The 18,520-nt window shown below is 42.3% G+C and overlaps 1 pseudogene; it reads right to left on the reverse strand.

The window, feature by feature from the left end:
• Window positions 1-10,771: 10,771 nt before the first annotated feature.
• Window positions 10,772-17,308, reverse strand: Gm6376 (annotated as a pseudogene).
• Between the last annotated feature and the right edge of the window lie 1,212 nt (window positions 17,309-18,520).

The following is an 18,520-nucleotide window of genomic DNA, read 5'->3' on the forward strand; positions in this document are numbered from 1 at the left end:
ATCACTGAACAGTGGCTAGGGTGTGCACACAATGCCCTGAACACCAAGGATAACAGACCCAGTTGTCAGGTTTAGCAGACAAAATACAGGAAGCTGAGATAAATGAGAGCACCCTTACAAAAATATGTCTCAATTCCTGACTAGGAAATCCTGGCTCTACAAAGTATGTTTTACTGGTCTAAAATGCAGTCTGGTTTGTATTTCTCTCTCTTTTTTGGCCACTGAAGTTCACCCAAGTCCATGTATCCTTCTTCTTAATGTATCTTTGAAACCAGCAGCAACTGATAATGTCCCTGTGTCAGGATGTATCTGAGAGATGAACCACCATGTGAACTGCCCTAGAAATACACTCCTGGCCCCACACTTACCTCCAATACTTGCCTTACAGTCACCCGTGCAGAGGGGTGAGGAGCAGTTTTCTGTCTGTGCTGTTTAAGCTGCCTGGCAAGCTAAGAAAAGAATAAAGTCCAGGGCCATTCCTCCTCCTGAGGAAAGTGAAGTGACCTCTGCATGCTGTTCCCACTGGGATCAGGATGAAATGTTCATGGTACCCCAGAGCAGCAAAGGAGTTGGGTGCAGGAACTGTTGGTGGGTTTTATCCCCATCATTCTCCATCACCCATTTGCCTCCCCTGTGAGAGATTGAGCCCTAGCTGCTCCTTAGTCACATAGCACATATTCACTATGTCTTTGTGTAGTTGTGAACAAGACACATGAACCATCTATATGGGGAGAAAATGTCTTCATTTCAAATGTCTAGAAAAGTCATAAGAAACCTACCTGTATCTCGACAGGCATGAGGTTGGATGTTCAACAAAGGAACCTGTGGAAAGGAACCTGACAGAGAGAGGGAGAGGGTGTGACTCACTATTACCCATTTCTCCAGTCCTCCAGCCTTCGTCTTTCTTTGTGATAGTTCTTGGACCTGTTGTTCCTCCTTTGTGGATACAGAAACATCCACAAAAACACATCTTTGTTCTTTTGATATTGGAGACCCTGTGGCCCTAAAACATCACAGACTCAATAAATGAATCTCTTGATTTAAAAGCTGATAGGAAAGAAGAGACACAACCAACTTAAGCAGCAATACACATTAAGGGTTTTTGAAACTGGTGATATTTTCCAGATGAGTGTCTAAAACTGACATAGGGTTGGTTATTTCTGCCCAGAGAGATGCATCTGGACCCTATAGAGGAGGGGCAGCGAGGTCACGTACTCACCACACCATTTGGACTGCAAGGATGTCTTAGTCCTGAGGAGTACAGAGGTGTCTGTTTGTTTCAAGTAATTCTGCCTTAAATCTAGATAGCTTTGGCTGTATGATGCAACCTAAGACAGCTAATGGCCCCTGGGATGGCCTGCTCCAGGGTCCTTGCTGAGGTGGTTTTGCAACCATTATCAAGTCTACAACAGAAAGAGGAGGTGGTGAGGAGCTGGGTCCCAAGGGCAGATAGGAAGGGCACAGATGTCTTGCTGAGTTTCTGCTTCCTGTGGCAAGAAGCCAGGCATGTTCCCAGCAGGATTTCCCTTCTTCCCATCCAAATCTCAGTTGGAAAGAACAAGGGAGGGCATAGGTTCAGGTATTTATTAGCTAACGTTCATCAGGAAAGGGTGTCAAATTTCTCCAACTTCATGGGTCATCACTGTCTGCATTTGGGGCTGGGATATAAAAGTCAGCAGAGTATTACAACATGCTCATTGCATCCTGGCCTTGACAGACAGGGACTGAATACCAATGTGAGCTAGAAGAGGTCAGAATCCAATATGTCTGGCTGCCCTGTTACAAGTCTTGGCCCCTCAGGAGCTGTGGGGTATTGGGCACTCATCAGACTGATATTATTAAAGACTAGCTACTCCTAAATGTGCTAGCCATGTACCTTCAAATAGACTCATCTCTCCAGTTTAGGTTCTCACACTTACTTTGTTTTGAGGAGCCCACCAAAGATGACCGCTCAGACAGAGTGTACAGCCAATTGAAAGTCTTTATTCCAGCTGGCTATGACTACATTCAGGTATTTGGAACCCAAGTGTAGCATAGAGTGGTTAGAATAAGGGGTACATGAAGGCAAAAACAAAAAACAAAAACAAAAAAACCCAAAAACCACATCCTGATATATCGCTCAGCAGCTATGGAGGTGTGTTGCACAGGCAAGCAGTTTAACAAAAGCAAAGATAACTTGGTTGATTCATCCTCACTGTGTATTTCATGAGTAATTTTCCATGGGGCTTCCCACCAAGAAGATCAAATTCTATTCAAACCTAAGTGGCCTTTTCAAAAACATAGGCTCAAGAATCTTCTGCACTGCCATGCATCTTGCCCTGTCACATTCTCCACTGGTGCTATGGGCATGAGTAAAATTGCTGACTGATCCTGTTCTGGGGTGTAGGTCATAGGTCTTAAGGGCCAGTAGCTTATCTGAGTTTATTCTCTGTTTTATGTAGGTAGCCATGCAGTTGAGGATGCAGGATCCCACTGTTAGCCTGATCAGGATAATTATCAGTGGTCAGGCTAATGCTGACAGTATGGTGGTCAGTCATGGGAACTAGATAAATAAACAGAGACGGATAATTATTTGATCTATATTCACTTTCTTCCCTTTCTCTGAGGTGTTTCTTGACAATGGCAAGGTTTTCCCTAATTACCTCTGATTGGTTGGCATAGAAACAGACTCAAGTGGCTGAGAAGCACCTAAAGAAATGTTCAAAGTCCTTAGTGATCAGAGAAATGCAAATCAAACGACCCTGATATTCTGCCTTACCCCATTCAGAGTGGCTAAGATCAAAACCTCAAGTGACAACACATGTTGGAGAGGATGTGGAGAAAGGAACACTCCTCCATTGCTGGTGGGATTGCAAACTGGTATAACCACCCTGGAAATCAATCTCAAGGTTCCTCAGAAAACTGGAAATAGATCTTCCTGATGACCCAGCAATATACCCAAAAGATGTCCCACCATGCCACAGGGGCACGTGTTCCACTATGCTCATAGTGGCCTTGTTTATGATAGCCAGAAGCTGGAAACAACCTAGATGTCCCACGACAGAAGAATGGATAAAGAGAGTGTGGTTCATTTATACAATGGAATACTACTCAGTTATTAAGAATGAGGACATCCTGAGTTTTGCAGGCAGATGGATGGAAATAGAAAATATCATCCTGAGTGAGGTAACTCAGACCCAAAAGGACATGCATAGTATGTACTCACTAATAATATTAGCCAAAAACCAAAACCAACCAAACAAAAAAACCCTTTCATACAGAATACACAAGATACAGTCCACAGAATTCAAAAGGCTCAACAAGCTAAAGTGCCCAAGTGAGGATGCCTCAGTCTCACTTGGGAGAGAGAAGAAAGAAATCACAAGTGGGGAGGGAGGGAGGGACCTGGGAGGGAAAGTGGATGGGGAGGGAGAGATGAGGGGAACCTGATCTGGTATTGGGTGAGGGAAAAGGACTGAAGCCCTGAGGACCAGCAGAAAGAATGGAAACAGGCAACCTCAGGAGATAGGAGGGTGGGGGGGGGACCCTCCAGAATGCACCAGAGACCTGGGAGGTGAGAGACTCTCAGGAATTAAAGGGAAGGACCTTAGATGAAATGCCTGACAGTAGGGAGAGGGAATTTATAAAGCCTACCTCCAGCAGGAAGACAGGTCATCAAGTGAGGGATGGGGTTGCCATTCCACAGTCACATCTCTGACCCATAATTGTTCCTGTCTGAAAGAATTACAGGGATGGAAATGAAGTGGAGACTGAGGAAAAGAAGGTCCAGTGATAGGACCAAAGTGGGATCCAGCTCAAGGAGAGGTCCCAGTGCCTGACACTGTTACTGAGGATATGGGGCGCTTACAAAAAGGGACCTAGCATGACTGTCCTCAGAAAGACCCAAAAAGCACCTAAAGGAGTCAGATGCAGATATTTGCACCCAACCAATGGACAGAAGCAGCTAAGCCCTGTTGTTGAATTAGGGAAGGTGAAAAGAAGCTGAGGAGAAGAGCAATCCTGTAGGAGGCCCAGCAGACTCAATTAATCTGGACCCCTGAGATTCCTCAAACACTGGACCACCAGACAGCATACACCAGCTGATATGAGGCCCCCAACACACACAGTAGAGGACTTCCGGGTCTGTGCTCATTCAGAGATGATGCACTTAACCCTCAAGAGACTGCATGCCCCAGGGAGTTTAGAGGTAAGGTGGGGTGTGGGTGTGGGCATCCACATGAAGACAGGAAGGGTGGGGAAGAGGTGTGGGATGTGGAGCAGTCAGAGGATGGATGGGAGGGGGCAGGGAATAGACTATGGAGTGTGAAAAATAATGAATTAATTTAAAAAATGTTCAACATCCTTAGTCATCAGGGACGTACAAATCAAAACAACCCTGAGATTCCACCTCACACCAGTCAGAATAGCTAAGATAAAAAATTCAGGTGACCAGCAGATGCTAGTGAGGATGTGGTGGACGAGGAACACTCCTCCATTTCTGATGGGATTGCAATCTGGTACAACCACTCTGGAAATCAGTCTAGTGGTTCCTCAGAAAGTTGCTGAGGACCCAGCAATATGACTCTTGGGTATATACCCAAAAGATGCTTCACCATATAACAAGGACACATGCTCCACTTTGTTTATAGCAGTCTTATTTATAATAACCAGAAGTTGAAAAGTACCCAGATGTCCTTCAACAGAGGAATGAATACAGAAAATATGGTACATTTACACAATGAAGTACTACTCAGCTATTAAAAACAATGAGTTCATGAAATTCTTAGGCAAAAAGTTAGAATTAGAAAATATCATCCTGAGTGAGGTAACTCAGTCACAAAATAACACACATGGTACACACTCACTGATATGTGGATATTAGCCCAAAAGCTTGGAATACCCAAGATACAATTCACAGACCATGTGAAGCTTAAGAAGAAGGAAGATCAAAGTGGGGTTGCTTCAGTCCCTCTTAGAATGGGGAAGAAAATACTCAAAGGAGTAAATAAAGAGACAAAGTGTGGAGCAGAGACTGAAGGAAAGGCCATCCAGAGACTGCTCCACCTGGGGATTCATCCCACATGCAAACACCAAACCCAGACATTATTGTGGATGCCAAGAAGTACATGGCTCCAGCTGCATATGTATCAGAGAATGGCCTTGTCGGACATCAATTTGAGGAGAGGCCCTTGGTCCAGTGAAGGCTCAATGCCCCAGTGTAGGGGAATGCCAGGGCAGGAAGGCGGGAGCGGGTGGGTGGATGGGGAAGTACCCACATAGAAGCAGGGGAAGCAACAATGGGATAGGGGGTTTGCAGAGGGGAAACTGGGAAAGGGGATAACATTTGAAATGTAAATAAATATAATATCAACAACAACAACAACAAAAAGAGTTTAGACTTCTAAGAGTGTTTACTGTGCCTGCCTTGCTACTCTGATCTCCATGGACAAGAAGCTGCAGGATGCACTTTCAGAGGTAATTATGAGTACAGAAGTCTGTATGAGTGTGGTCTCTACAGTGTCCGGAATATCAGGGACACTCTGTGCTGAGGGGAGTGTCTATGCTAAGTGTGAAGACCTAGCTTGGGAATCCTTACGGACATGCCTTAACCTGGTTCCTATTGCTTTTCATTTCTCCATCTCCTGAAGAAGTACAGGTAATTTTCATTATAAGTATGTGCTGAATTCTAGTGAAAATAGAAAACATGGACAAAGGGGAATTTAAAAAAGACTGATTGATAGCATTCAGAACAAGCCCTCGCTGAGAGTCTTGTCTGAATCTTTTATGTGTTATGCTCATTTGTTTATTTTTCAATTCTGTGTCCTAGGGATTGTTCCAGTAATTCTCACCGAGATACAGTTCTGCAGGACAGGTATATTTTCTAGAGAAGAAACTTGTTTGATAGTTCATATTGTTCATAGTTTTGTCATGAGATCTTTCCATGTCAATATCAATAGACACATTAATTTTGCATTTCTAGACATAGACAATAAATTCAGGATATTGATAACAGCATTATTTATTAAACAAGTTGTAGGATCTCTGCACACTCCAGGCCAGCAGAGTAGTGATCCGTATGGGGCAAGAAGGAAATGTGATTCAACAGACCTTGGTAGCCAGCGTGCTTTCAAACTTCTACAGTCTGACACCAGGCAGTTATATTGTAGGCATATTTAAGCACAGCAAAATTTTGGGGAAAAAGTTTCCTGATGATAATTTAACTCAATCCACATGTTCAATGAAGCTTAAGGCATGTTTATATTGAAACTCTTTCAAAGTACATACGGCCCCCTCCAATAAAGAGGAGTCTTGTTAACTGAGAAACAATGCTCACAATAAGGGCCTAGGGAGAATTTCTGAGATAAACATAAAAATCTATGGGAGACACGTTTGACGTGACCCTATTGAGGACACCTGGGTACATGTGACTTCTCCCATATGGGTGAGTTCTATTGGCTGTGAAATAATGCTGAAGATAAAAGACTGGGAAGGAAGAGTCTGTAGTACACGTAAGAGTTTGTGGAATTCAGATGTGGCCTGGTCCTACAGAAAGCACAAATCAGAAGGCTATCAAGCACATCCATTCCCAGAAGGGTAGTAAACAAGTCTACATTCCCCTCATTGAGTGTTTAACATTTCTGGTCACCCTAGTGCTCATCTGTGATGAAAATTCCAAAGACATAACAGTGCTGATGAAGGGAGATCTTGTCTTCCTGTTTCTTCTCTGTGAACATCAGCACAAGCAGGGCCTCAGGGTTAGTTTTATTTGCTTCCTGAAGAGTCTACAGCAGTACTTTGCAGACCAGCATGGCAGCAATTTGGCACGATGCTTTTAGATTTTTCAACCCTGTTTCTAGCAAGTCATTTTGCCAGATATTTTTTTAAATCATTATATCATGTAAGTAGAATGCCTAGCTGTAGGTTCAAGACTGTATCTTGTTCTGAGCTTCACACATCTACACAGCTACTGGGTACCGCTTCATGTTTTGGAAGCCCATCCTCATCCATAGAAGAGTAATTAACTACCTACCATCTTCAAAGAGAAGGCTTTATACGAGACCCAAATGGGATAGTACAGCATTCGTACTTTGTGAGCTACCAAGCTCTAAAAGATAAGCTCCCTCTTTCCCTATCCCCCTCTCTCCACTTCCTCTCTTTTCCTCCCTCTCCTTCCTTCCTTTCATTTTTGTCTTCTTTTTCTTTTTTTTTTCTTGAAAATAAACTTTTATATACAGTGTATTCAGATCATTGTTTCCCCTCCCTCAACACCAACATGCCTCGATTCTTTCACTTTCTAAAAAAAAAAAAAAAAAAAACAGACAAATAAACAAACCAGAGTAAAACAAAGCAAACAGAAAAACAGGAGAGAAGGATACAAGAAAAACCACAAGATACACCTACACACCCAGAGACATGCACACACATAACTCTTAGAAACACAAAATTAGACTGTTATAGATGAATAAAGAACAAGTTGTTTTTGTTTGTTTGTTTGTTTGTTTTTAAGGCTCAAACAACACATTGAGGCAAAAGACCTCCCAAACCACTATTATTTTGTGTTGCTCATTTACTGCTGGGCATGAGACCTCCCTCAATTTTGGTTTGTACACTCACTGATACTCCAATAAAGAAAACGAATTCTGTCTTTGCAAGTGGTTGTCAGTTGGAGATCGTTTCTGGCTTAGGAATGGGCTTGTATTCACTTCCTCTCTCAGTGCTGGGCTCCTACCTGGCTTGCACCTGTACAGGCAATTCAGTCTCTGAATTCATATGTGTACCATATGGGTCTCTCTATTATTTCCTGTCTTGTGTAAGAGAATCTTCTCTAACGTTGGATGAGCAAGACGCTGACCTATGGTTATAGCAGAATGTCACTAAGTCATTTTACTGCTCTGTTTCTTTATCAGAACAGTAGCGTTTGCTCTTCTCTGGGTTTACAGATGATCTAGTCTCAGGTTCTTGGTCACCTGAGCAATGCCTGGCATGGGTTCCGTCTCATGGAATGGACCTTCCATCCAAGCAGGCAGTGACTGGTTCCTTTCACAACTTTTATGCTACTATTGCAATAACCTATTGTGCACAAAGGTCACTGACGAAGACCAGCTTCGAGAACGCCTTAAAGAGACAGATGGACTACCACTCTGGTGGCAAATAGCAAAGCTTTACTGATTTCTTCAGCTTATAAACATGGGGTATGACTTTGCAATTTTTGCTCAAAAAATAATATTTTTACTTAGTTGCACCTGGCACACAATATTATCATTTTTGGAGTAATTTTCTCATACCAAGAACGAACTTCAGAAGAAGAAACTGTTTATCAGCAGACCCAGGGACATCCTCCTCTCCAGGTAAATATTAACTCTTGACTAGGAACAAGGAAAAACTCTGGCCCACAAAAAGTCATGTTAGGACATCCCTCCCTTTCAGGAGGGATGACCCCCGAACCTTCCCCCAGTTAACTGCTCTGACCCTTTCAGGCCAGAACCAAAGGGAAGCCATTGTTCTCCTCAGGTCACCATGGTAGATTGAAAGATTTGTAGCTGACTTGGTGTTTATATTTCTCCTCTCATAGCATGTGGTGTTCCTTCTAGTACCAGGAAGGTGGGGAAAGGGGAATATCAGGAATAACAAGTAACACTAAGGATGATTTGAAGGTCATATGGAAACTACTACAATAGAAACTTCTTGAAATAATGCATATATGGAATTAATCTAAATAGAATAATCACAAAATAACAGGGTGAAAAAAAAAACCATCAACTAGTCCTCTCTTCCCATCAAATTAAACACTCAGTGCCAGGAATGTGTCACAGCTAATTGAGTTGTTGGCCAGGGGTGACCCATAGAAACTTGCCCTCACCCCACCCAAACCACTCAGGCTGCTGTCAAGTAGGGGTGAAGGCTCTAGTTAGGCAAAGCTTGACTTCTCCATCTTCAATGACTTATATAGCGGTTGGCTTGTCATCAGTTTGTGGAGAGCAACCATAGCCTTAGCAGCAAGGCAAAATCTAGCAGAAACAGCCAGGCCTCCATCACTGAATCAGCACAAGTCAACAGCCGTGAACAGTACCAGCTGAGATGCCCGGAGAAGTTCTCTGTCGTGCCTTTCCCAATGATGTGAAGATCAGTGAAGATGAAGACATGAGTCCAATGGAGCGTTGCAAAACTAGCTATGCAAGTGCACCATCACTGTCCTTTGAGTCCTATTTATTGTCTCTCCAAACATCACTCGCCCTCCCAGGGGTCTTGCCTCAGCAAAACACCACCGAGTCTGCATCACCTGACATCTGCAGAAACTTCTGCTTCCGTCAGCACGTTATAAATAACCAAATTCTCTAGCATTCTCAGAACTATGTTTGCAGTAATGTTAAATAGACATGTACATTTACAGAACAAGCTTCGTGAGAGAGACCGATTTATGTTCCCGGTTATATAGTCTTCTGTCTTTATTGTCAAAGTCAAATAATTCTAAACAAGTTCAAAGTAAACTGAAAGGTATTCAATTTCAAATAATATTCAAAATTGGGTCTATTTAAAAAGCTGGTTATGCAAATTTTATTCCTTAAGTAAAACAAGTTATACTTGCATGGCAGAATGTCCTCAGGCCTCTGTAGTTCCCTTGGATGAAACAATTCCACCAGAGTAAGCTACGTGATAGCCTCATTCCAGGGCAAGAAGTGTGGGGAAATAAGACCTGCTAGAAAGCTGCTGCTTCTGTCTCTGGCTGTGTAGAAACAACCAGCTTCAGCTGTGTTGCCAAGTCAGAAAAAAATCTCCTTCTTATCTACAGGAAAGATGAATTACTTTCTTCACATCTCACATGATAGGGACATGGATTCTCTTGTCCACTGGAAGATCTCAGAGTCTGCACCCACATCCTAAATGCTTAAACAACACAGAGGCAAATAGCAGTTACTCCTCACTCAATGTCTCCCAGACTGACATATGAACATGTGTGAACAGGACAACCTAGTACTTAAGCTGTCACCCGACTGATGTGGAACATGCATGCTAGTTTGTTTGGCGATGCCCTTTCCCCTGGCCTCTAATTCTTCCTCTCAGCAGAAGCTAATTTCAGAGTCCATATTCTAATTACCCACGTTCCCTGATGATAGAAGGCTGCCGGATACTTTGTCATCAAATCTGAAATTATTCACAATATCCAGGTGGTGTCTTTGGAACTTTGCTAGGCAATCCTATAAAATGACTCAGTAGGAACCTATTTCTCTTTTCAATTTTGAGTCTAAATTTTGAATTTAACTGACTTAATTACATAGCTTTCAGGTACTTGTCTCTTATGCAGGAGTCTGATATAACAAACAGCTAATACAGTTACCTTACCCTACTACAGAACTCAAGTTCATGGTCCAGCCAATGTACAGTTGAATTTAACCTTACATTAACTTTATATTTAACCTCATATCAACTCATGTTAACTTTAATGTGAATTTTCGCCTCATCAACTTTGTCTCTTAATGTTCTCTACAAGGTTTTACAGTTATCACCTCCTGACTTGGGTTCATTGGTACCTGCTAAGTTTCTTTCTTTCTTTCTTTTTTAAACTATTAATCAAACCCATGTATACATATATTGGCTTAAATAAGATTAAATACGTTGCCTAGGTCTTTTAAATCAAACCTCAGCATGGTATAATGAATCCATGGGTTCCTTGGACAACAACAATAATCTCAGTGTTCAGCATGTGTTCGTGTCTCCAGATCAAGGAAAGCTTTATTAAGTGGTAGGCGCTTGTGTGACGGTGCAGAGGTCTAAGTTTTGAAAACAAGCTCATTCAGAAGATCTGCTGCTCAAATAGTATTATTTCAAAACCAGGTGGTGTATGATAAAATTCACTGACTGACAGTATTGCACTGTCGTCAACATATACAACTGGATACACTGTCCCTCGTATACCTGATGCCGGACGATGCATGTTTTTCCCATTCAAATATACATTTAATTCTACATGGTCATATGTTATACCCGCTACATCACCCTCCTGAGGAAGGCTGTTTTCTGGCAGCCTGCTTTTCTCTTCGTTGTTGTGGTACAGGGCTCCGTCATTTCTCATCACCAGGCTATGCATGTGCGGCCAAGAGGAACCTGGTTCAAGTTAACTTTCTGAGTTGCAACACCTATACCCCAGATTCCAGTAGACTGGAGTTTGAACTCAAAGTAGCTTTTGTTCTGATGTAAAGGTGCCCTGGCTAAACAACCTCTGGTGCCACAGATTCTTCTTCCGTTTTTCACGATGACAACATCTGTTCCCATGTGCCACTTGTCCACCGGTAAGGCTGGCATCTCCTTGAGAGGAATGTGGCCAGTCGCACCGTCCCTGCAGCAGCGCAGGCAACACCACGCCACGTGGCCATGGCTCAGCTACACAAGCCCCACTGCTCTGCCTGCGCCTGAGTGCTTCTGGGTTGTGGGATCCTTGCAGGGCATAGGGATGCCAGGACGGAAGTGGAGGCTGAGGCGAGCCCTCCACCCCTCCCCCACTCTCCTGCGAAGGAGCGAGGACCTCCCGGAGGGGCGGGACAGTGTCACTACCTGCTAAATTTTACTCTGACCCCTTGGACTGACCATCGTCTAAGGCACTCTAACTGCTGCCCCTTCTACATAGCCCATTTTGCCAGCTGGAAGTAGTAACTGAGAGACCAGCTTCCACAAACTCCTAAAAGCAGTTTGGGTGAACCATAAGGGAAAGACTAATGGGACATGGGCCATCCAATTCATCCTTCTTCTTGCCATACTAGGCAATGTTTTCAGGACTCAGAGCTAAAGCAAGCCTTCTTTGCATCAATTAACTTCTTTGTCTCACTATCTCTCAACAACAACAACAAACAAAACAAAACAAAAACAAAAACAAACAAACAAACAAACAAAAACCCAAACCTTTAAGAAATTTGAGATTAGCTTAACATCTTTCAGGACCAACTCCAATCCTTAGCTGCTGCAGTACTCCATGACTAGATCTGACAATTATTAAGAATAGAATTTGTACCCTCCTGCATGAGCAATGTTGTTTCAGCACCAACAAATTCTAACTAGTTTGATATGGGTACAAAGATAACAGACAAAAGTTGAACCCCCAAGCCTCCTCTGATGGGCTTCCCTCTGTATGGGCTTCCCTCTCACTCTGGCATCAGTCTTTTCCCCATTATTATCCCTGTGTGTTTGCCATTACCCAGTGTCTTAGTTAGGGTTTTACTGCTCTGAACAGACACCATGACCAAGGCAAGTCTTAATAAAACAACATTTAATTGGGGCTGGCTTACAGGTTCAGAGGTTCAGTCCATTATCATCAAGGTGGGAGCATGGCAGTATCCAGGCAGGCATGGAACAGGTAGAGCTGAGAGTTCTACGTCTTCATCCAAAGTCAGCTAGTGGAAGACTGACTTCCAGGCAACTGAGGTGAGAGTCTTAAGCCCACACCCACAGTGACACACCTACTCCAACCAGATCACACCTATTCCAACAAGGCCACACCTCCAAATGGTGCCACTCCCTGGTCCAAGAATATAAAAACCATCACACCTAGTCTTAAAATTGTTTTACTTACTGAACTTCACCAGATACCCAGAATGTTCCGTGTAAGCTCTAATGACTTGCACCGTACAACAGCTTCATTTGCCCCTGATCCATCTACTGAAAGGCCTTTTAGGCACCGTGGAGAAACTCTGGTGGCAAGTGGATCTGCATCCTTTTACCCCAGGCCAGATACAATCGTTTACATCAGCCCTTTATTTTCCCCAGTCCCCTTCTTTCAGGGCTCTGTTCGTACCTGTTGTTTCTGCTAGCTTATTTTGGTATAGTGGTCCCAGAAGTGTGGTATTTGTCACTATCACCCCAAATCATCTCTTTATCCACTTCCTCTTACCATCTCACTTTGTCCTGCCCACCTTTACTCCTCTTGATTCCCCCACATTCCTGGGAAATCTCTCAATTTTACTCTGTAACCAAATCATCTGATTATAGCCTTCTAATGATCATTTTCTCAAAAGTCCCTCCAAGGAAAAAAAAGGGGGGAGTGGTGGTGGCAATCATAAAATCCATCACAGATGATCAAGTTAAAACTCTTCAGCTCTGACCAGAGGAGCCACTCTTCAATGGACCCTGAATTACTCCAGATGAACAAGACCTTCCCCAGGAGGAAACCGCTAAGAAAGGATCTACCTCTCTATCCCCATTCTATCCTTTTAGGGCTCAGAACAAGAGCGCCTCAGATCTAAAGCAGGATTCCTACACAATTACAGACAACCTTGCTTGATGACGCAGGAAAGGAAACTATGGCTCCAACAACGTGCTCATTCTCAGGCTCCTCACTCTGACCCTTTAAAGGTTCCCAGCCAGCTTTGTCCCCTGGCAGACTCTTCAACTGAGTGAGAGAGAGAGAGAGAGAGAGAGAGAGAGAGACTCTTGCTCTCTATGTTAGTAAACACAGTCACATCTGTGAAAGGTCAGACTCCTGTTTCTTTCTGCTTCCCACATCCTTAGGCAGGTCTCCAGACTAAGTTACGCAAAGGCTCTGAGAATCCTTCAAAGGAACGAGCCCATGAAATCTCAGATAACAGTCACCAACAAAAAGGCTACTTCAAAGCCCAGGTGCCATCACTCCAGAATTCTTGCCAAATACAATGGTTCTGCTAAAGTTCCACCATGGGAGGAGGAAAGAGCCTACTCCTCTAACTGCCAGGTCAAATGGCTCTGCTCAACCATTCAGGTAAGTCCACATCTCCCAGCTATTTAGACAAGATTTGATGTTTCATGGACTATCAGCACATATGTGTGAAAGCAACTCTTTTATGAGAGCAGATGTAATTGGAAATTAATTGGAGCCCATCTCCTGGGTGTTTGGAACACAATAACAACAGTGTGGATGTGGCCCAATTACATCAGCACATCGTAGAAGTGCAAAAGCCTCATGAGCAAATATTGAAAAAAATGGCCATGGACAAGTGTCATAATGTTAATCCATTTAGCTTATTAAAGGATTCCTTTTCTTTTAGTTGGGCATAGAAGCTATACTGGCTAGTTTTGTGTCAACTTGACACAGCTGGAGTTCTCACAGAGAAAGGAGCTTCAGTTGAGGAAATGCCTCCATGAAATACAACTGTAAGGCATTTTCTCAATTAGTGATCAAGGGGGAAAGGCCCCTTGTGGGTGGGACCATCCCTGGGCTGGTAGTCTTGGTTCTATAAGAGAGCAGGCTGAACAAGCCAAGGGAAGCAAGCCAGTAAGGAACATCCCTCCATGGCCTTTGCATCAGCTCCTGCTTCCTGACCTGCTTGAGTTCCAGTCCTGACTTTCTTGGTGATGAACAGCAGTGTGGAAGTGTAAGCTGAATAAACCCTTTCCTCCCCAACTTGCCTCTTGGTCATGATGTTTGTGCAGGAATAGAAATCCTGACTAAGACAGAAGCCGTTATGTTCTTCCTTCTTATCATCTTTACAGTCTTCCCAAGGGGAGTTCAGAAAGGCTTTCTCTGAGGCTGCAGGACCATCATTCATTTTTCCCTTGTGGGTAGTGGTGGGACCCCTTTACAGACAACAGAAAGAAGAGGGAGAGAGAAGAGCCCCCATCCTATTTTTTGATGTATGCCCCCTTCCTACCAGTGATTTATATAATTGGAAGACCTAAAACCCTTCTTTTTCAGAGAAGCTACAGGTCCTTATCAGTCTGTTGGAAACTGCTCTGTACACACCAGCTGACTTGGGATGCTTGCCAGCAGCTGTTATAGCTGCTCTGTGTACAGCTGATGACCAAGATGGATGGCTGGAAAATAGGAAGTAATCTCTGGAACTGGGCAGTGGAACATTACTAGAGATAGAGGTCCAAATAGAGTGGTCCTTCCCACCCACCACATCCAGTTGGTATTATAATACCAATTATTTTAGTTGGGGTTTCTATTGTTGTGGTGAAGCCATAACCAAAAACAAGTTTAGTGAGAAAAGGATTTATTTGACTTACAGTTCCATAATGTAGTCTATCGTTGTAAGAAATCAGGACAGGAACTCAAGCAGGGCAGGAACCTGGAGGCAGGAGCTGATGCAGAGGCCATGGTGGTAAAGGGTGCACCCTGTATTTCTCAACATGGTTTTCTCATCCTTCTTTTTTATAGTATCCAGGAACACCAGGCCAAGGATGGTACCATCCATAATAGGATGGACCCCCTTCTATCAATCACTAATTAAGAAAATGTCAGTTTTTATAGAGGTATTTCTCAGTTGAAGGTCCCTCCTTCCAGGTAACTCCAGCTTGTGTCAAGTTGACAAAAACTAGACAACACACAACCAATGAAGGTGAGAGGGGATTGGACACCTTTTACCAAACATAATGAGGCAAACCAAACCAAGGCTCTGTGCTCATCTTCCACTGTCTGTGGAGTCATATTTATACTCCTTCATCAAGTGTCCTTTTAAGTGTTTGCTATATCCAAGCATCCTTTCACCTGTACCTGCTTCAGGAAAGCAGTCTTTCAGGTGTTTGCTTTAGCAAGTCATCATTTCATCTGTGTACCCCAGCAAAACACCATTTGACAGAACTAACTTCCCAAAGACACTGAAAATTTCATATCCCCCTTTATGTTTAAGAATTGTCCTTTCAGAGACCCATTGGTCATGCAAACTTTATATGCCCCAGTACAGGGGAACGCCAGGGCCAAAAAGTGGGAGTGGGGGAGGGAAGGGGAGTGGGGGGGGAGGGTAAGGGCGACTTTTGGGATAGCATTGGAAATGTAAATGAGGAAAATACCTAATAAAATATAAAAAAGAGAACAATCTAACAAACATTATTACTTCCCTTGGGTTTCTCATGTAGTCAACCTTTATAACCTAAACTAATACATAACTTTAATCTTAAAATATGTACTCTTCCATGCTCCTGACCAAAGAATCATGTACTGTATGTATTTCATGATAGTGATTTGATGAAAATAGCAAATATAGGTTGAAACCAGCTTTAAAAATGAAGATCTATCATAAATATTGAATACAACATACAGATATTGTTTGTTGAAAAAAAAAGAATTGTCCTTTCTGCTACCATTAGCAATCTACTCGTAATAGAAATAATTTTAAGAATCATTACATTTTCAATAAATGGCATGTGTACAATATAGTTGGATTTCTATCAATATACAATACTTCAAAACAATTTTAAATTTCTATTAATTTGTAATACTTAAACAAAAAACCTTAAATGTCTATCAATACACAATAACTCAAACAAAACAACTTTAGATTTTTATAAATTCCTGATCATAACCAATAATAACCTTTCATTCTAGATGATAAGTATAACACAGCAAATGACCAAACCTATCCCCCCAACTTAAGGGACTATGGCAATGATCTTCATAAAATTGCTTCCTGCTGACTTTGGTTGAATAATTCCTGTATGGGCCCCAAGGGAAAAAACGGTTAGTTTGAAAAAAGCTTGCTGTAGCATTTGTTGCTCACTCTCTGTTTATCCAGTCCCTGGTCATTAGGGCTAGCCTTTTTAAAGTTCAGTTGCATGCATTTTTTTTTTTTTTGGAGAAATCAATAACTGAGATAGTCTGTAAATTACCTGTGCTATTTGCTTTGTGAAGACATTCATGTTTCAGCTGACAAGACCTATATCCATTGATTGGATGGGACTGATTACAAAAACTCAGAGCCACCATCTCTTATGGAAGGAGGAACTTACCTAGTCTAGCCAGATGGCCATCTTGTATAAGGGCCATAGCTACCACTGCCAGCTGGTAAAAGAAGTGACTAATTGCTTTAGGACAAGAACTTTTCTTGATAACACAACTATGTTGAAACCCTCGTGGGAGAGGGCACCCAAGGGTTGCATTTCTAATGCTCAGGTGATGTAATACTAAGTCCTGATTCTGGACCAACCATATATTTGATTTTATAAGATGCCAGCCATCAGCCCTGCTAATTTTCTGCTAAATGACAATCCCATGGGACCCCTGAATCCTATGGGCTTGAGGTGATGGACTTGATCCAGTCTATCAGGCCTTATCTGACTGATCGGTAACACCAGACAAGGTACTGCTTGCAGATAGGAGCAGTTTCTTCCAAGACAGGATCAGGTATGCAGGAGCAGCAGTGGTGATGTAACCTGGACACAATCTTTAAAGAGGGAAACCTCAGCTCAAAGACAAGCCTTTAGTTTTGACCCAAGCATTCTGATGAGGGAAAGACAGGCACTCATCATATGTACTGAGAGCTGATGTGCATTCATTATGCCATGTCCATGGGGCTCTACAGAGAGAAAGAGGATTCCCAACTGTTGTGTTAGAAGCTTGTCTCACCTTACAGAAGCTTTGCGATTTCATGAGGTCCCATTTGTCTATTCTTGTTCTTAGAAAATAAGCCATTGGTGTTCTGTTCAGGAAATTTCCCCCTGAGCCCATGTGTTCGAAGCTCTTCCCCACTTTCTCCTCTATCTATTGAAGTGTGTGTTTTTATGTGGAGCTTCTTGATCCACTTGGACTTGAGCTTTGTACAAGGAGATAAGAATGGATTAATTTGCATTTTTTATGTGCTGACCACCAGTTGAACCAGCACCATTTGTTAAAAATGATGTCTTTTTTTCCCCACTGGATGGTTTTTTAGCTCCTTTATAAAATAATCAAGTGACCATAGGTGTGTGGATTCATTTCTAGGTCTTCAATTCTATTCCACTGATCTTCCTGCCTGTCTCTGTACCAATACTATATAGGTTTGTTTGTTTGTTTGTTTGTTTGTTTGTTTTTTCACTATTGTTCTGTAATACAGCTTGAGGTCAGGGATTGTGATTCCCCCAGAATTTCTTTTGTTGTTGAGAATAGTTTTCACTATCCTGGATTTGTTATTAAAAATAAATTTGCAAATTGCTCTTTTTAACTCTATGAAGAATTGAGTTGGAATTTTGATGAGGATTGCATTGAATCTGTAGATTACTTTCAGCAAGATAGCCATTTTTACTACATTAATCCTGCCAATCCATGAGCATGGGAGATCTTTCCATCTTCTAAGGTCTTCTTCAATTTCTTTCTTCAGAGACTTGAAGTTCTTGTCATACAGATCTTTCACTTGCTTAGTTAGAGTCACAACAAGGTATGTAATATTATTTGTGATTATTGTAAAGGGTGTCATTTCACTTATTTCTTTCTCAGCATGTTTATCCTTTGAGTAGAGGAAGGCTACTGATTTGTTTGAGTTAATTTCATATCCAGTTACTTTGCTGAAGTTGTTTATCAGGTTTAGGAGTTCTCTGGTGAAATTTTTGGGGTCACTTAAGTATACCATTATATCATCTGCAAATAGTGATATTTTGGCTTCTTCCTTTCAAATTTGTATCCCTTTGGCCTCCTTTTGTTTTCTAATTGCTCTGGCTAGGACTTCAAGTACATATTCAGTAGGTAGGAAGAGAATGGACAGCCTTGTCTAGTCCCTGATTTTAGTGGGATTGCTTCAAGTTTCTCTCCATTTAGTTTGATGTTGGCTACTGGTTTGCTGTATATTGCTTTTACTATGTTTGGGTACTGGCCTTGAATTCCTCATCT

This window comes from Mus musculus, chromosome 7 (genome assembly GCF_000001635.26).
Source record: "Mus musculus strain C57BL/6J chromosome 7, GRCm38.p6 C57BL/6J".
Lineage (NCBI taxonomy): Eukaryota > Metazoa > Chordata > Mammalia > Rodentia > Muridae > Mus > Mus musculus.